Here is a 25,946-nt window from a genome sequence, read left to right as displayed (position 1 = left end):
AAGATATTACAAATCAATGTGACAAACACACTAAAAATATAGGCAAGTCATCAAAAAAGAAATACAAGTGGCCAGTAAGCATATGGTAAAGTAAAAAAAAGCATTGGTAATCAAAGAATGCAAATTAAACCAAGAATGAAATGGCAGTTTTTACAAACATATTGTTAAAGATTTAAAACATAGGTAATAATGTGATAAGAATTTCCAGAAAGTCTTTCTCTTATATGCAGGTTAGAGTGTGTATTTGTGCAAACTTTTTCAAAGCCAGTCAATACATTTCAAAGGCCTTCGAAATATGCATGCTCTTTGACCCAGTGTTTTATTTCCAGGAATTGATCTTCAAGAATTTATCAGAAAGTGACACAAAGATTTAGCCACAGAGAGATAAATACATAATTATTTATCATAGCAAAAGTAACTGCAAACAATTTATATGTCCAACAATTGAAGAATGGCTAAATTATATCTTACTATGTCCATAATAGACACCATGCAGTCATTGAAAGTGTTGTAGAAGAATATATAATGACATGGAAAGATGGCCATTATCTATCATTAAATGGGAAAGTATCATATATAATCTGAACATGTTTGGTAAAAAAAAGTTCTAATTGTGTGTGTATGTATGTGTGTATGTGTATATATATGTGTGGGGGGATATGTATATGGGCATATACATGTACACACACATATAATGACTTTCATATACATATGAAGAGAGCAAAAACTGAGAAGGATATGCACAAACATATTAGTAGTCATCTCTCAGCAGTGGGATTGTAAGCACTTTTTATTATCTTCTTTTTGCTTGTCTGTATTACATAATACACATTATTTTTGTATTTCTTAAAAAGACTTTTAAAAATCACATTAGGTGCCTATTAAGTATTTCTAAAAAAAATGACTTGTTTTTGAAATGATATTAGCTAATTTAGAAGAGTTTCTGGTCCAGGCTGAGATTACTTTGACACCTTGTTTTATCTAAGTCAGGCAGGCAGTTTGCTTTCAGCTTTGGAGGCTGGAATCAAATGATACTCAAATTGCCTTTCAAGGCAGTCACCTAGGAAGCGTGGGCTAGGGCTGGTGGGGCCAGGCCAGTGTGGTAAAGGCAAGAGAGGTCACAAGAGCAAGAGAGTCACAGGGAGGCAAGAGCAGGGTCCAGGGCAGACAAGAGGGTCCAACAGATCCAGAGGGAACAGGCTAAAGGCAAGACCTCATCAGGGGAGCCTGGCAAAGATCAGCTTTTACAGCGCCAGACTGCGCTGAAGTGCAGGGGTGAGAGCAGTCTGCATTTAATGGGAGGACCAGGGCTGAGGCTTCAAATGGCACACAAAGAAGTAACTGAAAAATAAGACTAGTCAGAGAGAACAGGGATAGCACTCAGGAAGCAGCATGCGGGTGTGAATGTTGAGGCTTTCTGAGCTGCGACTGAGCAATCCTTACTGTATAAATAGAAAAAGATTGCCTAGTGTGCACACTTGTCTGAGGAATGCAGCCAGCACTAACATATGGATGGGAGGTCATTACCGCATAGGCAAATGCCTGGCACCTTGCTGTCATTACCCACCTGTACTAGGCCAGCTAAGATATCGATTAAGCAGAGCATGGAGATGAGAGCAGAAATAAGAATAGACTAGCAGAGAAGCCTAGGATCGAGTGGGGGAAAATATGGGTTTTCGGAAAGATCATAGGCCTTAGGCTGCTACTATTATAACTTCTCTTTCAACATCTGACTTGTGGAAAACATCCCAATCTCACAGAACATCAGAGCAAGAACAATATAGAACTATACTTAGGGATCATTTAGCCTGACCTCCTTTGATTTATAAATGAGGATATTCAGGCCAAGATCAAGGAAGGGATGTGCTTAAGGCTTCACTTAAAAAGCAAAACAAAACGGGAATATCAAGTTCACTCAACAGCATTCATGGTCAAAAGACATTCTTAAGTATTTTTAGTGAGAAATTGAGGTCAGTATAGTAATGCTAATATTCTGGGTATCTTTTTTGTTATTAAATAATTTAAGCATAGGAAAAAGTACAGAAAACGATTTAACAGACAACCATGTACCCACTACCCAGATCTAACCAACTTTAATACCCTGCCAGCTTTGTTCTAGATCTTTTTAAGAAAACACAGCTTTACATATACAGTCAAAATTCTCTTTGTAGGTTCACACAATCTCACTCCCTTTCCTACCTGGCTGCACAAGTGGTAACCATGCTCCTAAACTGGTATAATCATTTGAAAAGATTTCTTTATACTTTTCTTCTTCTTATCTATTTGTACAGTATATTATGTTTTAAATTTTTATGTACATGGTCTCACACAGTACATATCATCTTGCAACTTTACTGTTTTCATTCCACATATTTTGTGAGGTGCTAATATATGTAGGTCTAGTTCATTGTATTTACCCCTTCTTCTATTGAGAAAAATTGAGGTGGTTTCTAATTTTACTCCTACAGAGCTGCCTTAAATATTCTTTTAGCTATGTCCTTGTGTATACACGTGATTTTTTCTCTAGTGCATACACATAAAAGTAAAATGATGTTGTTTGGTGGTGAGGAGCCTCCAGTAAATAGCATCTTCTTTCCTCACTCAGGTTATCAATCAACTGAGAGAGGTTTTTCTTTCATTTTAAGAGTAAAAAAGATTATTATTAATAAATAAAGCCAACATTAGCAAATGTGTTTATATCTGCAGCCAGGTATATTTTCTAATCCTAAAACCCAGTTTACACTCACTGAAGTCAGAAGCAACACTGGACAGTAAAATTTTAAACATACAGGAGGACAGGGTAGGAGCTCAGCCTCACCCTAAGACTCCCAAGACTCACTAACAGCAAGCTCATCTTCAGTTTGACTAGACATTGGCAAACTGCTCACTAAAAACATCTGTGCCACTTTGCACTCCCTCGGTTCTATGTTCCCCACATTTACAAATCTGGAAGTCAGACTTTTAAAAATTCGCCAATGTGATAGGTGAAAAGTGGTATCTGATTGCTTTAATTTGCATTTCCCTCCTAATTAGTGAAGAGGAGCATGTTTCTTAACCATTCAATCTTTCTCTTTTGTGAATTGCCTGCTTGTACATTTCCAATGTTTCTAATTGGGTTGTTAGCCTTTTTCTTATTTGTGTCCAATATATTCTGAATCATTTGCCAGCTAAATACACTGCAAATATCTCACGTTCAGTGAACTGTCTTTTGATGCACAGAAGTCTTCATTTTAATGCATTTATCAATAGTTTTCTTTATGAATTGTCCTTTTTTACATCATGTTTATGAAATCCTTCCCTGCTCTCAGGTTGTATATTCATTCATATAAAAATTGCAAAGTTTGCTTTTCCTACTTAGATCTTTTTCAGAAACACGGCTTTCAACTGTGTCAAGATTTCTGGTTACTAAAACGGTTTGTGAGTGGATTTTTTCCATCATGTATTTCTCAGTGTATTTACAGTGTATTAGTGTTCCCTTGCTGTTTTAATATTTATCTTGTATCTTGATACTTGTTGAATTATTTTATTAGTAATAATAGTCTGCCTATAAAATATACTGTTTCTCTTTTCAAAAGGTGGTATCCTTCTTTATCACCATTAATGCTATTTGGCTTAAAGTCTATTCTTGTTTGATATTAATTTTACCACACCAGCCTTTCTTTTGCCTAGGATTTGCCTCACTTGTTTTTCTTAATTCCTTTATTTTCATTCTTTCTGTTTTTCTTTTAGATGACTTTCTTATAAACTGTATGCAGTTGCATTTTGTTATTTTTTCATCCAATCTGAAGGATCCTGTTTTATGAAAGTTTTCTTTAATTTACATTGGTTGTTATTAATGATTTCTTTTCACATGTTTCTGGCATTTTCTTTTTTTTTTTCGTTTTACCAAACCTTTTTACTTGGCTTTTGTTTTATCCATTCCTACTTTTTGTTGAGTTGACAAAGTTTTATTATTATATATATATTTCTTTTCACTGACTCTCTCTACTACATCTTTAGTCGCCTCTACTCATAAAAATTCCCACGCCTACACTGAAGTTCAGAACTATGGCTTAGGTCTCTGTCCTAATATGATATTGGTGATATTGAAGATAGAATTGTTGAGCTAGCCAGTTATTAAACTGAAGTCCTAGATGCTAAGATATGTCTGCTTCCTCCTCTCTCTTCAGGAAAAGTTAAACAGATTAAGAAGAAAATCTCAGAACAAGGAAGCTGAAATCACTGAGACATTATTTCAACTAATAGGCTTTAAAGGATGATAATAATCAGAATGATTTCTTGGACAGAAACCCAATAGCCAAACCGATTACCAACAACCACTAAAGATTTTAAGTATAATGTGATGCTGAATGCTAGGAACATGGCTTAAAACTCTCAGAGCCATCTCAAATAAGTTGAAGGTGCATTTTGCTGAAATATGAACTTATAACTATAGATATATTAATCAAATATTAATAACAAGATTAATAGTCATGGCACCTAGGGAAATGACGTGAGTGAGAATGCACTGTAAGGACCTTCAAAAAGCTAATCCTCCATAAAAGCTATGGGAACACTGGCCAAAAAAAAAATGGCCAAATCAACTTTTTCAGAACTCTGGAAATTAATCACAAGCTTTCAAAAATCTGATCAACAGTAATTCAAGAAAAATGGTTGAATCTTGCTCAGAGTAGTAAGCCTTTTGGTGTTTTACTTTCCCAATGCACAATCCTCTCACCCTTCCCAAGCTCCATAGTAACCTTCAGAACAAACCCCATAATCACAGTGAAAACCAGCAGCCCATGAACCACTGCACAGGGAAAAATGGTTTCAAAGCTTCCCAAAACCACTATTCTCAAAATTGTAATTATTTAACCTGTCTTCCACTTCCATTAAACCCAAATTCACAGGGCCTTTCTTTATTTGACCTAATTTAGACATTTCTCAGTGCAAACACCCTTTTCCTTGGACTTTTGAAAACAATCTGTGATTATTGTTTAATACTGTTTTTGCCTAAAACAGTGATAAAATTTGGGGCAAATAAGAAGGTAACATAAAAACTTACAGAGAAAAGCTAGGGAATGAGATATACACGGGATCTTTGAAAAGTTCCAACATATTCCTAGGAATCTAAATGGCCATGCAAGAGGGTAGGACAGTGTGCTTGCCCAGGAAAGACTTAAGGAAGCCCTAATCTCTCACCACTGGCTGACATTGAGGCTCTGCATGTGCCAACAGGAGGTAAAGAATAAGGCAGAGTTATAAACTGCTGGAGGGCTGAATGCATGCCCCAACAATCACACAGAGAACTTCTGCAAAGGCTAAAAGTTTGGGTTGAATCATTTAAGAAAATCTCTGTCCAACCATTAGCTGACCACAAAGATAACTAAGTAGTGGGAATTTGATTTCCAGATCTGACATATTATTTAAAATGTCTAGTTTTCAAGAAAAATTTATAATATGTTCAAAGAAAAAAGAAATGATTGCCTATACATAGGAAAAGAAGATGGTAGAAGTTATCCCTGAGGAAGCTCAGATGTTAGATTTACTAAAAAACTTTGAATCATCTATTTTATATATGTTTAAAAAGTGAAAGAAAACCATGTCTAGAGAACTAAAGGAAAGCATGAGATTGATGTCTTATCAAATACAGAATATCAGTACAGATAGAAATTATAAAGTGAACCAAATAGAAATTCTAAAAATTTGAAGTACAATAACTGAAATGAGATATTCACTAGAGGGGCTCAACATCAGATCTGAGAAGGCAGAAAGAACCAGCAAATTTATAGATCAGTTAATTGACATTATCCAGTCTAAGGAACAGAAAGAGAAAAGAACAAAGAAAAATGAACCAAGACTGAAAGACTTGTGGACACAACTAAGAATACTAAAATATATTTAATAGAAAATCTAGGAGAGGAGAAAGAAAAAGGACAGAAAGAATACTTGAAGAACTAGTTAGTAGCTAAAACTTTGCTAAATTGATATAAAAAAAACACCTTAATCTATACATACAAGAAACTCAACAAATTCTAGGTAGGATAAACTCAAATAGATCCACACCTAGACACTCTTCAATTAAAATACAAAATAGAGACTGAACTTGAAAACTCCCTGAGCAGGCAAAACCATTTAAGTCACATAGGGTGATACTTAATTTACTTATTCTGTAAAACAAGTGAAACTTAACTTGGGCTACTTACAAATGTGTCTAATAAGCATAAAAGAAACAACTAATCTTCCTAAAAATAGTATAAGATAATCACTTTTAATCAATTCTCTGTCATCTGGCTTCTGGATTCTGTAATGATTGGTTATTACAGAAACCCCCACTGTATTAGCCAATTATTACAAAGATTAAAAAACTTCCTCACAAAGAAAAAAGAAAAAACAAAAACAAAAAACAAAGAAACACACAAAAAACTTCCTCATATTCACTTTACTAGCCATCCTATATATAGCATCATGCCCCTGAGCTTCATTTCATATAAGTCTTTGAATTTGAAAGTTCCCAGTTCACGAGCTGTTCTTATACGCACAATGAATTCTTACTAAATAACATTTATTATTTTGGTGATCTATATTTTGTTATTTCTGAATTTTTGACAACTATTAACAATCTGTATGAAAGTAAAAGAAAAAAAGAAAATCTTGAAAGTATGATACCTAGTTGTCTCTTTATTTTTTATTTAAAAATGTATGCTTTGAACTATCTATGCCATCATATACTCAAACAGCCAAACACAAGCATTAGAATTGGATTTCTATAGAAGTGAGTATTTGTATGGGAAATTGTTATTATAGTAGCTTACAGAAGGCCTGATTGTTGGCTCTTGTATCCATAATCAAAATTCTTGTAGGTAAATTATCTCAGGGGGAAAAAAAAACCCTTGATTATTAAATAACTCAAAATATAAAAACCATTACTGAATTATCTCAACAATCAACTTCTATTTATTCAGCTTGACTGAGAAATGACATATTTCTTAATTGATTACTCTGGGCGACTAAAAGATATCTGCTCTTTCTACTTTACATAAATTGCCATTTTTCAAATAATCAAGATAATAACATGAAAAACAGAAAACCTACTGAGAACGACCATTTTTTATTCAGTGCTTAAACCTTGTTTATAGCTTTAATGTCTCCATGGAGAAACAATTTCTCATTGTCCAGTACTAGAGCTACAGCTGGCTTTAGAAACTTGGGCTGGATGTGTACCAAGTCTTAACCAGTCCTTGGATGTTGCTTTAAAAAATCAATTCCTTGGTTATATGAGTGTGTACACATGTCAAATCCATCAAAATGTATACTAAGGCTTGTGCATTTTATTGTATGTACCTCTATTTGAAAAAAACAAATACACAAATAAATAAAAATTTTAATATATAAATCAATTCCTTATGTCAGTTTAGTTACTCTTTCTCATCAAAGTAGCAGAAAGAAAATGCCAAATAAATCTGTTTGACCTTTCCATGGTTTGGACTTCAGACACATAAACAATTGTTGTACCTGGCTATAAATTAAATACTTTGGAAACTATTGAACACTCTTGGATGACTGGGGCAATGTTTCATAGGCTTTTTCATAGAATCTTTAAGGACTTCTCAGGACATGAATAAGTTCATCCAATGTCCTAAGGTATATTCCTTAAAGTCAGTAACACTTTGATGTAACAGAAGAGTCTGCTTCAAACAGTTCAAAAGGACTGTGAATTTTATTGGAGAAAAATACTAGACCCAAAGTCTTATTTTTATTGAGTTTAATCCTCTAGTAGAGATAAGAGTAGTGTAAACCTGCTAGGGAAAGACTTAAAAAAGTTTATGGTACTTGGAACAGGGCAGAGGCCACTTTCTTTAATAGGACTGCTACGTACCTGGGCTAATCTACAAAGCAGTAGCTTTCTTTCCTACATGCCAATGTGCACAGGCAGGAGAGGAGAAAAGATCAAGTTTCTTCCAGGGCAGTAAGTCATTCACTCATTCAACAAATATGTAATAGAAAGCTCCCACTGACCAGGCACTGTACTAGACCCTGGAGATGGTGAACATAAACAGATACAGGTTCTACTCTTATGGAGGATATAGTCTAGTGAGGAATAGTTATTCTTCTCCATATTTCTAATTATACAAATTTCCATTAAGAGTTTTCTAAATGCCTTTCAAAATACTACAAAAGTACTCATCAACCACTGAAATTTAGAACCAAAAATGAGGTGATTATATTAGCATATTCCAAATTTCAGAACACTGGGCAAAATTTAGAAACCTCTATCTCTACCCCAGCCCCATATACAGCCCCAAAGACCATACATAGTCCTATATCCTGCCAAGCTGATAGGGACAACTATGGCCTTTTTGTTGTATTTGTTCTTCTTAGGCTCAATCTGAAGATGGCATGCTCATTTCAACTAAAGAAGAAAGTGCCCTGGGCAAGATGCTATACCCTTATCCCTTTGTTTTCTGACTGGTCCTTGGAAGCCTAGAAATTTGACAGGAAGAACCACCTCCTCCCAAACGGTGTTTTGTTTTATGTACTTAGTCAAATGCTCAACAAGCACATGAAAAACTGTGCTGACCCACTGTTGCTATTTCCTTCTCCTTTATTTCCCTCTTGCATTCCATTTGTAAACCTGCATGGGTGTTAAAATGGAGAATTTGTGATCAGAGGAGCTATGGGATCAGGGCTTGGAACAGATAGCTGCAAAATATTATTAGTCATTGCTTTTAATGGATTGAAGCAGCATGAACACCTGCCTTACTGAGGTGGACAAAAGGTGAGACTGTAGAAATGAATTAAACTCATTTTGTTTCTAGGGGAACATGCAGGACATACCGAACACAGTCAAACCTGTTTCTTCCTTTTCCCAGTGATTAATGAAAGGAAATAGTGAAAAGACATTCAGCATTTGTGTGAAATCATCAGACTTCTAACTAACTTCAATGCTGGATAAGTAACACAATGGCTTCATTACTAATATTTCTCTTCATATTGTAGAGGTGATAAAGGCAAACTTTGGTAATGAGGCAACATAAACTGAATGGTCAGTCCATACCAGGTGGTGGGGCAAGGTTGGAGAGAGTGGTAAAGAGGCGAGGAAAACAAGCATCTCCAAATTATTACCACTTGTCAGTCTCCAACTCTCTGAGTGCTTCATAACTGCCTTTGGCTCGGCCCTGAGCTTTTTCCATTGAATATTTGCTGAGAGGCTTAAAAATCATGCACAAAAAAGGAAGCTTAGACACAGAAAACTATCCCCAACAGGACAAATCTGTGAGACCATGCACTGACATCAGCATTCACAGCCAGCCTGGGGCTGTCTTGCAGCCCTGAACCTCGTTGGAAATGACATCCTTCTTTTTGGAAGAATTAAAAATAAAAAGAGATATGGATTCCTTGATGTACCCCAACTGCTCCTTTTTAAAAAATTTCAGACAACGTGGCTGGAACCCTTTCCCATGGGAGCTTGAAAAAGCAGAAGGGCCCTCGGAAATCCCTGCCTGACATCCCTCTGAAATCCTCATATAAAGCAGATGGTCAATACTGAGAAGAACAGAAATAAAGAATGCTTTTCAGAGTCCTGGGAAAATGGGTAGGTGGGAAAATAACCTAAATTAATGCTATTAGAGTAATGGTTCCTGACTGTTTCCTCTCAGAGTCCTCCATGTCCCACATTTGCCCTTATTAAAGCAAAAGCCCTAGTTGATCTCTTAGCACAGTATTGAACCTGAATTCCATGTTCCCCTAGAATGTCCATGGATGGTCATCAGGAGATCCACAAATCTATGGAAATGGGCAAAAATTCACATTCATTTGTTCAAAGAAGTTTTTGAAAAGCTACCTCACAACTTTTATCAGATCCTCAATGGGCTCTTTTACTCTAAAAAGGTTAAACATCACTGTTTTGGATGCTGCCACTACTGAACATTTGTGCCTTCCCTCTCTAATTCCAGTATACTCCAGGGGGAGAGAGAAAAGAAAAGAAGTTATGTCTGAGCAGGTGGTGGGAGGCAATTCATGTCAGTCAGGAGCAGTTGGTTGGAATAGCTAAAATGAACTCCACTGCCTAAATCTCTGCCCCATCCTTTCATCTATTCAAGATTACCAGCCTTCTCCATTCCGTCTACTCCTTCCAAAAGTGAAGAAACCTCAAGCTCCAATTGAAAAACACTACCCTGATTAACAAATGTATTCTAAGTACTTCATCCTTGGCCCCAAGATTCCTTTATTTATACACAAGATACTGTCCACATTTGGAATTGTTCCTATCTTAATGTCTTTACATTCTTTTTCACGTACCAAATTGAAACTTGAAAGGAAATCTATATATTCTGACAACTTTTAAAACATGGATGACTTCACTAGTGCTGGTCTAGCATCACCCTAGCTTCCCAGGCAGTACACATATCCTTTGCTTCATAGAACCAATAGAATTCTTCTGCCAAGTTTTAGAGAGAGCATTTTTTTAAAGGATCATCACATTTCTTTCAAGCAGGTGAATAAAAACCAAATTCCTTGCAGTGGACCACAAGGTTTACATGATCGCATCTCCCCCACTCCCAGCAAACTTACTACTTTTCTGCCCTCATCTTCTGCCATGTTTCTCCTCGCTCTGCTACTCCAGCCACATGTTCCAGAAACACATAAGCACTCCAGCCTCACATCCTTTGCACTGCCTCTACCTAGAAAGGATCTTGTACCAGAAATCCCCCATAGCTGGCTCCCTCATTTTCTTCTGGTCTCTACTCAAATATCACCCGATCAGAAAAGCTTTTCCTGACCACCTTATTTAAAATACCTCTGCCAGTTTTCTCTTTCCCCTTCACCCTGTTTTATTTTTCACTCTAGCATGTCTCAGCACCTGACATGTTTATTTTCTCCCCTGACTAGACTATAAGCTCCACGAAGGTAGAAACTCCATCTGCCTTGTTCCCTACACTCTATCCCAGCACCTAGCACAATTCCTAGTACATAATAGGTGCTCGATATTTGTTGAATGAACAATGAGCAGAGAATGATGAGCAGAGATCTCAATATCAGAGTCCCAAATTGAGTTTCTCTTTGGTGATTTAGGGAAAAAGAAAAAAACTTTGTATTAACCATGTACGTAATGTCTATTCCAAAGTCACATGAGATCTTAAAGTATAAGTTTCACTGCCAAGCACGCCAATATAAATTACAACTCCCTTTATTCTTTGTCAAAGCTCCTTTACCTTTTCTTTCATAGCGCTATTCAATGTGTAGTGATCATGTGTTTGTTTTTAAAAAGATGTTTAACATCTGCTTCTTCCAGTTAGAATGAAAGCTGATGAGGGTCACAGACATGTCTTCCTTTTTGACTACTTACATTGTTAGCAACCATGTGCACTGATGGGGGCCTGGTGGACTCTCAATGAATATGAGTTGAATAAGTAAATGAATAAATGAGAAGACCTTTATAGAAGTTAAATCCTCCCTTTTTCTTAGCTATGCTGTTTCAATAGCAAAGCAGGGGATGCAGGGATCACAGAGATGAGAAACTCAATGTGGAACTCTAACATTGAGCTCTCTGCATCCATCAGCCACTGTTTGAGGATTTGAAGTAGAAGTGGGGACATAAAGGAAAGCAAATCACCAATTTAAATGAATATTTTACTTTCCACTTTTGACATTGTGTGATCACTATTCATGTAGATTTTGAGAAAACTGGTCAACAGAAAGAAGCAGAAGAAGGATACTTTCTCATATTTGGCTTGATAGAAAAGATGTAAGTACCATCTATAGTTACTAATGTTCTGTTCTCCAAATCTATGAAAAAAAACAGACATGGAGCACAGTTTCAAAGCTGTTTAGGATTTGACAGTTTTGCTGACTAACTTGACTCTTCAAATCACTCAAAGATCATTGAAACTTTATTTTTATACAGAGAGCAGATGCGTGAGAACAAGCGTAAAGCTTGTTTTCATTGTTCTCTTTGGAGCCCCCATCAAATAAAACCTTACATTTCTATGGTTATCTACACTTGAGCATTTTTACCTATATGGATTCTTTCATTTAATGCTCACTACTCTGGGAGATGGGTACTATTGATATCACCATTTTCCACATGAATATGCTATGACCCAGAGAGGAGCAATGACATTCCACAGGTTACACAGCTGGTAGATGACAAAGTCAGGATTGTTAACCTAGATTCTTAACTCTAAGTCCAGTGCTCCTTCCATGACTTCCTTCTGTTTCCATATTTTGCTCCCAGATAAGTTTGGTTTTCTAGGGTGGCAAATTTGTCCTGGTTTGCCTAGGTCTTCCTGGTTTTAGCACTGAAAGTCCAGTGTCCCAGGAACCCTCTCAGTCCCCAGTAAACCAGGACAGTTATTCACATTACCTATCACTTAGACCAAATCTACAACTCATCTTTCTTTCTACCCTACAGTGTCCATACTTCAACCCAAATTTGGTGTCAAAAAATTTGATATTAGTTTTATCCCTGTGCTCTTATTTGTCATATTTATATATACACATATACCCTTTGCATATAGAGAACAAAGATTTAGAGAAAATAAATCTGTTCTTTTTTGTTTCATGCCTAATACAGCATCCAGTGCTAATAAAGTCTGTTTAATAATTCTGTAACAGGGACTGTGATTCATTTAAGAAGGAACAATGAAGACGGGATTCAAGGTACAGGGGTCTACTCTTTGGTTATAGACAAGACCCTTCCCATCTTTGGGTATCTCAATTTCCTCATCTGGAAATACTAATAATAATCTTTGCTCTGCCTATACCATAATGTTAAAATGAGATATGTATAAAAATAACCTGTAAAGGGCTAAGTATATTAGCAACATTGTATTAGAAAGGCAGAAGGAAGATGATGAGCCTAGCCTCATGGGAAGTGTGCAGTGGAAAAGCCTGGTGCGTGTCAGCGTTTTTGTACTCAACACTGCCCCAGGAAGGAAGCAATAGATCATTAAGGCAGTGGAAATCAACAGACTACTTCCACCACAGTCATACCATTCGGCCTGCACAGACACAACCTTAGCTTTGCCTTCATTATCGTCACCTGATGGCTAAGAACATAGCACTCTTTCATTGTTTGGAGCCTATTTACTAAATTTGCCAAATGTGTTCACTGCCCCTGGGTAAAATTAGCAATAGGCAAGATGTTAACATCTTGCCATTATTACCTAGACCACTTCTCAAATTACAGGAAACTTAGAAATAGCCCCCATGCTCATATTTCTAGATAATAAAGTAAACATAATTTAAGAAAACTAACAATATTAAAGCATTGGACCTTGGAGAGCTCCTAACCCACACTTTCCTCATCCAAAGAGGAAATGACATATGTAACCAACTTCCCAGAGCTCTCACACCCACTTATTTATACTAAGGAGCCTGGTGATGAGTGCACAGCCAAAGCCTAAGATTCAATCTGGAAAAAAGAAAACCAGGATGAAAAAGAGATCTAACACAGAAGAGGTCTTTGCAGTTTGGCATTTCAATGAGTTTGGGGCTTTTACAGAGTGAGCATGAGCTCCAAGGGGAGGCTGTTGCCACAGGGACCATGATAGCTTAGCTGAGGCAATGCCTTGAGGTTGGTGAGACCCTCTCACCTCCCACCAGAAAAAAAAACAGATAACAGCAAGATTGCTAAATCAGTTGGTCTTTGCTACATCTCTAGCTTCCCTTTCTGTGGTTTCCCAGCTACATTCCGAAGCAGTGGTTGTGTCAGACTGACTGATGGCCAGAGTCCTCCTCTCCACACAACATTTTTCTTTCTACTGCCTTCTTTGCTGATGGCAGTGGGTAAAATGGGCAATAACCTCCCAAATGGATAACCTGCCCCTACTTGCGCCCCCCCATCAAAGTCTAATCTTCATACAGAAACCAGAGAGGTCCTTCTAAATTCTCTATAGCTCCCTATCTCACACTGAGTAAAAGATGAAGTACTTGACTATTACCCCCAAGGCCCTCTCTGTCTGTCCGCTGAATCCCCAGTTACTTCTCTGACCTCATTTTCTACTTTTGTTGTTCATTCAACCCCTGCCACACTGGCCTCTTTCCTACTCAGTATATGTACCAGCCTTTCTCTTGCTCCAAGGCCTTTGCATTGGTCTGTACCCTCTCCCTAGAATGCTCTTCCCCAGACATTTGTATTTCTTCAGCCTTTTACTAGACTGTCATATTCTCAGTGATCCCTTTACTATTTTCTCCAGCTGAAACTGAAACTCTGTCACTTAGGATACTTTTGATATTTCCTATTACCTTTTCTTGTTGTATTATTTCTCTCCCTGGTACTTAGCACTATCTAACATATGACAACATATTTTACTGACCTTTTCAATTATCTGTCTCCCTTAAAAAGATTATGAGCTCTGTGCAAGTGAGGATTTTTATCTTCTTTGTATCCCTAGAACCTAGAAAAGGACCTCACTCACAGCTGGCACTTATGGAATATTTCTTAAAGAAATGAATAAGTGAGTGATTGAATGAAAGAGATTAATCTTACCATGCTAAAGTAATCAGCTGAGAGGGTTTTTCTTTCCAGGAGAAAAGAATGACTGTATGGCTTAACTAATAAAAGTACATATTCCATTTCACATGTCTGAGCCATCTGCAGACAGAAGAAGGAGATACTAAGATACTTGAGAGCAGAGAGAATGCCTTCCCTACTTGCTCTCAGAGGTGCCATCATTGTCCAATCCTTGCCTAAGGTGCTTAGCAGATAAGACTCATCAACAGAATGAGAGGTGCAGGGACTAATTCCATCACAAGTAAAGCTAGTCTGATTTTGTCAAGCTACTATAAATTGAGAATTTACTATGTGCAAAGCCCTTTATATAACCACCTAAAATTCCCACCCAAATTTATCAAGGTATATATCATTATTCTGATTTTGTAGAAGATGAAACTAACACCCAGAAAAACTGAGTAACTTTCTAAAAGTCCCATAATTACAAATATGCAGAAATATATCAAAAGTCACATAACTGGAAACCCAGATTAGTAGCACACATAAACTCTGTTCTTTCTGCTCTACCCTATTACTGTAGTTGAAGGGAGGAAATGTATCCTCATCCAAAGTTTCCATTTTGACCAAAATCCACAGACTTGGCATTACTTAGCATTGCAGTGAGTATTTTACATTCGCAGCTACAAAGGTCTCTGCACTGACAGGAATGAAATTGCTACCCTGCCCCACCCCCTGCAGCACATCATGACAAATGATGGTCTTCTTCCTTGGAAGCTGTTGACTATATTTGCCTCCATTTCTCTGACTTATCTCTCATTTCCATTAGCAGAACTGGAGCTGGAAGACCAAAACCAAAATGTCACACTCTCTGTCACATAGCAGTCCAATCACATTGGGAGAAGTGGAACACATGTACTCCTCCTTGTCTGGGGCATGCTAATAGGCTCTAAGGAATTCCAAGCCAGTATCACAGTACAGAGCAAGTTCCCAGGGACAACACGTTCCACTGAACAACAAATATTCTGGAGGCACCAGGCTCCCTGGAAGCCTGCCAAACAATTTTCCTCCTCTTCTTACAGCTACCCTCTTCCAAAAAGGAGAATCTGTTGTTCATCAAGGTATGCTGGGTGAGCACAGTGGCCAGGCCCTGTGCTAAGTGCAAAGGACAGAAAGGTGAATGTGATTCCATCTACTAGGGGAGAGAGACATGTAATCAAATGAAAAATGACTACTCAATGTGGCAATGATTATGGTGGGGGTAGGAAGAAGATCCAAGGAATACATTTTACAGATAAGGGAAACCGAGGCTCAAAGAAGGGAAATAATTCACACCAAATGACACTGTGTGACATTGAGCAAATAATTTTACCTCCATGAGCCTCAGTTCACTTATGATAATTTTGTATACCTCATAACGTCATTGTGAGGATTCATGGAGATAATGCATTGTCTTAGGCCAGAGCCTAAAACATACTAGATATGGAGGAAATACTGATCACTACTACTATTACAATGATGATGATGTTGCAGTTAGTTCTAGTTAATCCTTCAAGCGCAAGCTTCCTGCTTTGAAAATAGCATTCTATTTTACTCTATCACACTGGCTCAGGACAGGCCTCTCAGCAACACTGATCAGTATGACTTGACAAAGTCCTGGATTCACTTTTTTCATTTGCTAGGTTTGTCCTACTATCTCACTGGCTGCTCCTTTTTAGTCTCCTCTGCTTCTGTCTAATTTCCCTGACCATTAACCTTTAGATTGCCTCAAGGCACAGACTTCAGATCCATTCTCTACACTCATCCATAGGGCATCTCATTCAGGCCTAAAGCTTTTAAATTCCGTCTGTACCTTGATGACTCACAGATGTCTTTCTCTAGCTCGGACCTCTCTCTCTCTCTCCCCTGGGCTTCAGTGTCATGATGCCAATCCAGCATCTACATTTCAATATAGACCTTTCAAAGTAAATATGACCAAAATAGACTTCTTGATTTTCCACCCAAATTTGCACCTCCTTCTACCATTCCCCATTTTGGTAAATGCTCCCTACATCATTCCCGCTGTTCAAACCAAAAATCCAGGCACCTGCTCTCTTTTCCTCCTATCCTACACCCCATCCATTAGCAAGTCCTGTTGGCTATGCCTCTAAAATTCATGAAATTCACAAATTTACTCACTTCTCATCCCTGCATTGCTAAAATATTAGGCTAATCCAATATATTCTTTGGTCTAAATTACTATGTCTTGCCAATGGGTTTCAGCCCCTGACAAGTTCACTATGGATTCAGTGTAACCAAAGAAATTGACAGCAAAATGTTCTTGGGGTGAAAGGGTTATACCCAACTTTATTTCCAGGTGGCAGGTCAGTCACTAAAATCCCATGCATTCAGAACAAGCCTGCTTGCAAACAAGCCGGTCTCTGCCTCTGGACCCCTCTGCCTGCACAGCCATCCTCTGGGCCTGTCTGCCTGCACAGCCATCCAACACAGCCTCATTCTGGGCTTCTCTGCACAGTCGTCCCACACAGCCATCCTCTGGGCCTCTGTCCTTGGCGCTGCCACCACTCCAGCCTCTGGTGTGCTCTACTGCAGCCTTGCAGGTGTGCCACCGTGTCACATGCAGAGCACTGGGCAGAGCTCTTTATATAGAGTCAACAGCAATGTATTGCCCACAGGTGTGCAGTGAGCTAGTCAACCAGAGCTAGGTAAGAATCCTAACCACAGGAACTCTCATTTTATCCACACTACAACATCCTCCAATATGATCTCCTTGCATTCATTCTTGCAATCCTTCTATGCAGCAGCTAGAGTGATTATTCTAAAATAATTATTCAGATAATGTGATTCCTCTGCTTAAAACTTCCTACAATGATTCTCATTGGACATCCATAGGTAAAGCAGCATAGCTCTGCTCCAACTCCCAGGGCATTTTTTATTCCACTATTCTGTTTCTTTCCTTTATAGCACTTATCACTATTTGAAATGGTATGTGCATATAAATAATATTTGTCTTGTTTACATTTTCAAATCTCTTCCTCACACACCAGTCAACAGAATATCATTGTCAGGAGGCAGGAACTTCCGCTTATTCAATTCTCTATCCCCATCAGTTAGGACTTAGTGGCTGGCACAGTGGGACTTCAGCAAACATTTGTTAAGTACAAGAATAAAAAACAGAAACCTTACTAAAAAGTCAATTTGACTGGGTCCCAATATCCCTGCCTCTGTCTATGAAACCCCCTCCTCAAACAAAGTCCATGTTCTAGGTAAGATCAAAGAGAGTTTGAGAAAAAGCTGCTTTCCACCCCACCTTGATGCTGGCAGGTAAATTAAGCATCAATATAGCTCTCTGAAAGTATTCTTTTCATGGCAAAACTGTGATTTCTCCAGTCTACAAAAGATTTAAATGAAAAAGAATCTATAATGATCAAAAGTACTATTCTTAACTATGGTGTGGGGAACATGGAAGTTCCTAAGGCCAGGATCCTCAAATGACCCTAAACTGCTTGATGATATAATTGGCCTACTGCTAGGCTAAAGCTTCCACACCCATAGACAATGAGCTATTATTGACTGAGTCACTATGTAAAGAGCTCTGCCCAGGGCTCTGCACAGAGGCAGAGATGGAGGTGGATTGTGGACCTGCAGACTGCTAGATGCAGATGTGATTCTAGTGCTACACCTGCTGCTGTGAGAATAAAGCCAGGTGTAAACCTTTTTACCCCAAGAATGTTCCATTGTCATTTCTCAGTCTCACCAAATCCATAGTGAACTTGCCCCAGGCTGAAACCCTCAGGCAAGACATATGGTCATGATGAATGTAAAATAATTAAGATATTTTGACTAGTGTCCACTTGCTTGTCACATTCCACTTAAGGAGGAGGTTATAAATAAAGAGGTTAAAAACATAATGTGTTGTAAATACTGTATAGGAGAAGAGCTCTGGCACAGAAACCTTCAGGCGAATCATTCTGCTGATGGATGGCTTATTGCTACAGAAATAAATTGACTTCTAGAACAATAGACACATGGAAGGAGTGGAAGAGCATGTTGACATGTAGTCACTCCAAGCAAGCATTAGGAGCCTTGAAAATAGGTCAAAGTTGGGATTAAAAATCAGGATTATCCCTAGGCAACATTGAATAAGGAGGGAAGTTGTCCAATGGAGGAAATAATAAGTGTAGGGGACTTTCAACATCTCTATTTATTATTCGGCTACATGGGAGAGAATAAGTGGACAAATAAAAGGGAATTTGGCCTGAAGCTTGTAGCACAGTGGGTTGCAACATTGAATTCACATCAGAATCACCTGTGAATATTAAAAGATGCTCCTGCCTAGGCTTCACTCCCAGTGATTCTGATTTAATTAATCTGGAGCAAGTCCCAGACACTAGTATGTTCTTTAAGCTTCCCAGGAGATTGCAATGTGCTATGACATGGAGTCTCAATGGTTGAAAACTACTTTTTGCTGACCTAAATCTTAGGAAGGCAGCCAATGTTTGTTTCTTTAATTCAGTGTGTGGATAAAGTGAAGGTTCCTATGGCCAGGATTCTCACCTGGCCCTGGCTGGCTAGCTCACTACACAGGTGTGGGCAATACATCATTATTGACTATATAAAGAGCTCCGCCCAGTGCTCTGGGTGACACGGTGGCATGGTTGCAAGGCTGTAGGAGAGCAGAAATGAGGCTGGAGTGGTGGCAGCACTGAGGACAGAGACTGTGATGGCTGTGGGGGTAGAGCGGCTCAGAAGCAGAAACCAGCTTGCTGCATTCAGTCGCTCTGAGTGGAGAGGATTTTAATGATTGACCTGCCACCATGGAAATAAAGTTGGCTATAACCCTTTCACCCCAAGGACGTTCTACTGTCATTTCTTTGGTCACATTGAATCCATAGTGAACTTGTCCAGGGCTGAAACCCACTGACAGGACACAGTGATTCTCAAATTATGGTCTCCAGACCTTCAGAAAGTGTCACTCAGGAACCTGTTAGAAATGCAAATTATGGGGCCCCACCTCGGATCTACTGAATCAAAATTCGGGAGTTAGGACCCAGTGATTTGCAGTTTAACAAGCCCTCCAGGTGATAATGATGTACCCCCCTTAAGTGGGAGAACCACCGCCTTAACCAGCAGCAACAGATTAAGCAAACAGAATATACCCCCTCTGTCGGCAATAAACAGCTGGATCTACAAGGAGATACAAGAGGTTCTTTAACTCCAAACTGGGCTGAATTACAATAGCTGGAGGATCTTGTAGCGCCAAAAAGTAAATAAAGAATTGCTTAGAAAAACAAAAGAGGGGCATGTCAAAGGGACATAGGAGCTGACTTAAAAGAGATTCAAATAGCCAAAACTTGAACAATTTGAGCAAAAAGATAAGCAAAAATAGTATTGGATTATAACCCAAAGAATAAAATAAATGTATGAGTCCGTATAAGATACATGACTGAATAAATAAACGGTAGAGAAGTAACAGCTCCTCCTTACTCAATAATTCAAATTAATAAATGAAGAAGAAATGGGGAAATAGAAACTATTTTACCACCACAGTAATAATTGCTGCAGGCAAAATCCACAGATAAACGCTAAAATTAGTGCGTAAAACTTTAAGGAGAAACAGGATATTTACATAGCCTCCAGGTATATTTTCCAAAATAGTTATTAATTACTGTGTTGGTTTTAACATATGTCCGCAATTTTTTGATACTCCTCCCTCCTGGAGATGAAGGGAGTTTAATTCATCACCCTTTGAGTATTGGATGGACTTAATGACTTTCTTTTAATGAACAGTGTGCAAACAGAAAAATAGTACTTTACAGTGGAGAAATCTCGCAGATGCCACCTTAACCAAGTGACCAAGATTAACATCACCAATGATAAGTCATTTTGATAGCATGCAACCCTTGATATTATGTGAGGAGACAATCACTTCACCTCTGCGGTATTATTTCCCAAAATCCATAACCTCAATGTAATAATGAGAAGCTATCACACAAACCCAAATTGAGAGGCAATCAACAAAATACTTGACCAGTACTTTTCAAAAGTGTTAAGGTCATGAGAGACAGGAAATACTGAGGAACTCTCAAAGATTGGAATGACAACTAAATGGGATGTGATATCCTGTTTTGAATTTTGAATAGTAAGTAGACATGAGTAGAAAACAGGAGAAATCTGAATAAAGTCTATAGTTAGTAGTATTGCACCAATGTTAATTTCTTTGTTTTGATCACTGTACCATGCATAGTCATGTAAGATGCTAACACTATGGGAACTTGGGCAAAGTGTAGATGGGCATATTATAAGCTATTTTTGCAACTCTTCAACAAGTCTAGAATTATTTTTTAAATAGTTGAAAAATCCTTGTAATATTTGTTGTAGATAGAGTTGATTCTAAAATTTGACAAGCTGACACTTAAGTTTACAAATGAAAATGACCTAGAGTAGCAAAACAACTTTGGGGAAAGAAAGCAAAATTGGAAAACAAGTACTATGTAATTTTAAGACTTTTTATAGAGTTAAAAAATCAAGACAGTGTGCTATTCAGGTAAGAATGCATAAATGGATCAATGGAGCAAAATACAGAACCAAGAAATAGATGCACACAAATATGTTCAAATGATTTTTGACAAGAGTTCAAAAGTAATTCAATGGAGAAATGAAAACAGTTTTAGTAAATGGTGCTAAAAATATTGGATGTCCATATTCAAAAAAGAAACATCAATCCCTATCTCACACCACATACAAAAACTCAAATGAATCATAGATTTAAATTTAAAACTTAAAATTTTTAAACTCCAAGAAGAAAACATGGGAAAATATTTTTGTGACCATAGGTTAGGCAAAGATCTTGGATACAATCCAGAGGACAATCTACACAAAACAATTGATAAGTTGGACTTCATAAAAATCATAACTTCTCTTTAAAAGACACTGGCAAGAGAATAAAAAGACAAGCTACAGACTGGTAGAAAATCATTGCAAAGGATGTTTGATAAATGATCTTCAAATCTCAATATAAGGAAGACATTGAATCAATTTTTTAAATGGACAAAAAATTTGAACAGGCACTTCAGCAAACATACATATGACCAATAAGCACATGAAAAGATATTCAACAACATTAATCACTAGGGGAATTCAGATTAAAATGATAATCATATACTAACACACATCTCTCAGAATGCTCAAAATTAGAAAGGATGACCTAAGTATTGGTGAATATAAAACAACTGGAACTCGAGAGGGTGAAAAAAGATGGCAGAGTAGGAAAGCAATGTGGAAAACTCTTCTCCCAAACACACACAAAGGAAGCAACTACAGCAAATACAACCAAACCTGAAAACAAACTGAAGACTGCAGAACAGACCACCCACATCTGGTGAAGAAAAGACCACACAGAAAAAGGTAAAGTGGCAGAGCCACAATCAAGCAAGACCCAATCTTCCCCCAACCCAGCCCACAGGCAGAAGTAAGAGGAACAGAACAGGGAGGGGACAGGCACTCAGGAACACTGCACACCTGGCCCTGAAGATCTGCTCTGGGAGAACAAGTCCACATTGCCTTGGGTTCTGGTGATTAGCAGGGCTGGACAACAGGGACAGGTGGAACACTCTGGGAGGCTGAGACTCCAGCCACTTGTGGAGGACAGGTATGCTCTACCAGTCCCTCTGAGACCCAAAGCAGAGGTGGCAATTTGAAAGATTGGCCAGCAGCAGGAGGGGTGCCAGAGGGTCAGAGGGTTAGACAGAGCCCTTGCCGCAGGAGAAAGGGCAGGTGGCAGATACCTACCCAGCTCTCTCTTGGCCCAACAGGTCATATACTCTTGGGCTACCCAGACGCTCCATTCCCTTTGCTGGCAACTCAGCCCCAAGGCACTTCCCTGCACACTGCCAGTGCACCAGCCCACTCAGCCGAGCAGCATTAGACTTTGCTGCTTGGCAGGCAGAGGGAGGCTTTCACAGCTTTCTCAGCCCTGTTTCAGCCCAGTTACAGAGATGCCTGTAAGATCCAGCTCCAAGAGCTCCTTCCTCCCTGCAGGTGGCAAAGCCTGGTGCTATGCCCCTCACCACTGCCAAGGGGTGCCCATGTGACTCACTGCTACACCTGGGTGTCCAGGCACCCTGCAACTGTACAAATTGCTGTGCTATGCAACTGCCCTAGAAGTGGGTGACTGCCCCACCCACCTAGTTAACTTAGCTGCCCAACCATTGCAGAAACCACTGACCTTATCACAAATGGCCAGCTGAGGCAAACTGCCAGCCACAGTGGCCTGAGATAGACCACTGCTGGTAGACAGACAGAAAATTCTCCTCCCACATTACCCACCAACAGCAACTGGGGCTCCACCACAAAGGAGAAAAAGGCACTGGAGAGGAAAGATTCTTGAGCTTCTAGACACCACAGGGCACCTTCTTCATAAAGCCATTACTCTCTAGATTAGGAAGCATAACAGATCCATCTAATATAAAGGAAGAAACACAGAAACAGTGACAAAATGAGGAGGCAGAGGATTATCTTACAGACACAACTACAGGCTAAGACACCAGAAAGATAGGTTAAATGAAGTGGAGATCACCAATCTTCTTGTAAAGATTTCAAAGTAAGCGTCATAAATATGCTCACTGATCTGTGGAAAGTACTGATCTCAGGAAGGACTTCAAGAAAGAGACAGAAGAGTTGAGAAAGAGCCACTCAGAGCTGAAGAAAACAGTAACTGAAATGAAATATACAATGAAGGGAATGAATAATAGATTGCTGCAAGTAAAGGAGATAATGAATGACATGGAAATTAAGAGACCAGGAAAACAACAGAGCTGAGGAACAGAGAGAAAAAAGAATCTCTAGAAAGAAGAGGATGATAAGAGAACTGTGTGACAACTCCAAACAAGAAAATATTTAAATTAATAGGGATACCAGAAAGCTAAGAGAGAGAGAAAGGGATAGAAAGCCTCTGTGAGGAAATAATTGTTGAAAATTCTCCAGTCTGGAGAAGGAAATAGACAGTCAGGTCATGGAAGCACAGGGAGCCCCTAACAAAAGGAACCCCAGGAAGACAACACCAAGACATGTAATAGTTAAAATGGAAGAGATTAAGGATAAGGAGAGAGTATTGAAAGCAGCCATAGAGAGAAAGAGATTACTTATAATGGAAACCCCATCAGGCTAACAGCAGACTTCTCAGCAGAAACTTTACAGACCAAAAGGGACTAGCAAGAAACATTTAATGTATTGAAACAAAAGGGCCCTCAACAAAGAATCCTCTACCTAACAAGACTGTCATTCAAATTCAAAGGAGATATTAAGCATTTCCCAGAGAAATAAAGGCTTGAGGAATTTATAACCACTAAACCAACATAACATGATATGTTAAAGAGACTGCTGTAGATGGAAATGTTCCTAAGGCTAAATAGTTTTAACCAGTGAAAATAAGTGTACAGTAAAGGTAGTAGATCAATTACTTACCAAGCAAGGATGAAATTAAAACAAAACAAATGCAGTAAAACCAACTATAAACAAAATCAGTCAAGGGATACACAAAAAGTTCCAATTATGACATCTAATACATATAATGTGTGGTGGAGGAAGAAGAAAAAATGTACTTTTAGGTTGTATTTGAAATAGAGCAATCAACTTAATATAGACTGTTATATAGTCAGAAAGCTATCCTTGAAACTTATGGTAACCACAAACCTAAAACTTATAATAGATACACAAAAAATTTAAAAAAGAGAAATCCAGTCACAACACTGAAGAAAACTATAAAATGACAAGAGAAGAGTTATAAGAGAGGAAGGGAGGAACAAAGAGGAGATATAAAGACAACCAGAAAACAATTAATAAAATGGCAATAAGTACATGCCTATCAATAACTACCTTAAATGTAAATGGACTGAATAAACCAATCAAAAGACATAGAGTGGAGGTTGCGGGTCAGCGCGAGCCACCGCAGGGAGTCAGTCACGGCTCTGGCTCCAGCGTGAGGCTGCAACCCCCGAGCCGCCTGGCCCCCTTTCCCCCTTCTCCCCTTCTTGTGCTTCTCTGCCTCTCATCTTTCTTGCCATGTGTTCTCCCACTCTGTTTCTGAATCTTGACCTTAACTTCTCTTCTGCCACTCACCCAGCTGGCGCGGGCCCTGCAGTGCCACCTCCCCTCCCGCAGCCTGCACCGCCTCCTGCGTGGGCATCCAGAGGGCCGCAACAGCCCAACAGAGCACAGCTGGGCCACCACTGCTTCCTGCACGATGCTTCTGTTTGAGTGCTGACACTCTCCTCCGCCTGAGCGAGCCACCGACCACCCAACAAAATAGGAAATGAGGCAAGTTATCCTTTGGAAATGTGCTCACACTTTGTTGCTGATGAAATTAAAAGGCTAGGAGAGAGATTTTTAAGAGCTTGATTTGTACAATTCTGGCTCTTTGTGGAAGAGTTCATGTCTCTGCCTGAGTTACAACAGAATCCTTCAGTACAGCGAGTAATAGACATATTAGACACAGATGGGAATGGAGAAGTAAACTTTAAAGAATTCATTGAGGAAGTCTCTCAGTTCAGTGTCAAAGGAAATAAGGAGAAGTTGAGGTTTGCTCTCCATATCTATGACATGGATAAAGATTGCTATATTTCCAATGGAGAACTCTTCCAGGTGCTGAAGATGATGGTGGGGAACAATCTGAAAGATACACAGTTACAGCAAATTTTAGACAAAACTATAATAAATAGAGATAAAGATGGAGATGTAAGGATATTCTTTGAAGAATTCTGTGCTGCTATACATGGCCAAGATATCCACAAAAAGAAAGATGGTGGTAGATGTGTGACTCTTTTTCAAAGAGTACCACCCAACACTTTTGCTTTCTTCTCCGTCTCTGAAGATCTGCTCAAGACATCCAGCAATGCTTTCTGTGTATTTAAATGGAAGTATTTTTCTCTGTGAAGCCACATTTTCCAATATGAGCATCATGAAGCCAGCTAAGTGTTTTTGAACTCTTTATTCTCTCAATAACTCAGTGTAGCACTTTAAAGTCTGAAGAACAGCAACATGACAAGAGCATATCAATGTGGTGAAGAAATGGAAGGGGTTGGCTTTTTAATTTATTTTTCTTCATCTTTCATAACAAGAAATTATCTATATATACATATGTAAATATGTATATATAGATATATATAGCTTTCTATATGTGTAGTAGGTTGGCTTTAATTTAATATACTTGATTCAGAAACAAAATGATAGAGTACAAAAGTGCCAAGCAGAACATAAGACATCTTCACTTTTATTTCACCTAGTTTTATATAGACAAGATTGTACAATGTGAGCAGAGTATTAGGCCAGCTGTTTTCCTTTTCCTGTGCTTTCTCCTTTAAGAGATTGGCAAAGCATTTGTTAACTTCCTATTATTTCCCTTAATTACATTTTTGTAACAAAGAACTTTGTAACGTTATTTGTACCTGTGAATATATTTCCACGGACTAGTCTCAATATTGAGCAGCTTTGACTACATCTCTGCTTGAGGAGA

The 25,946-nt window shown here is 38.5% G+C and overlaps 1 protein-coding gene and 1 pseudogene across 2 annotated transcripts in view; one reads left to right on the top strand and one right to left on the bottom strand.

The window, feature by feature from the left end:
• Positions 1-25,946, bottom strand: part of RTL4 (retrotransposon Gag like 4) — a 327,445-nt gene that overhangs the window by 261,675 nt on the left and 39,824 nt on the right. The gene's annotated exons all lie outside the window — the stretch shown is intronic.
• On the top strand, positions 24,742-25,366 carry LOC108397898 (calcineurin subunit B type 1 pseudogene; annotated as a pseudogene).

Source organism: Manis javanica, chromosome X, assembly GCF_040802235.1.
Source record: "Manis javanica isolate MJ-LG chromosome X, MJ_LKY, whole genome shotgun sequence".
Taxonomy (NCBI): Eukaryota; Metazoa; Chordata; class Mammalia; order Pholidota; family Manidae; genus Manis; species Manis javanica.
The sequence above is the reverse complement of the archived record's forward strand: the minus strand, read 5'-3'. Positions and strand labels throughout refer to the sequence as shown.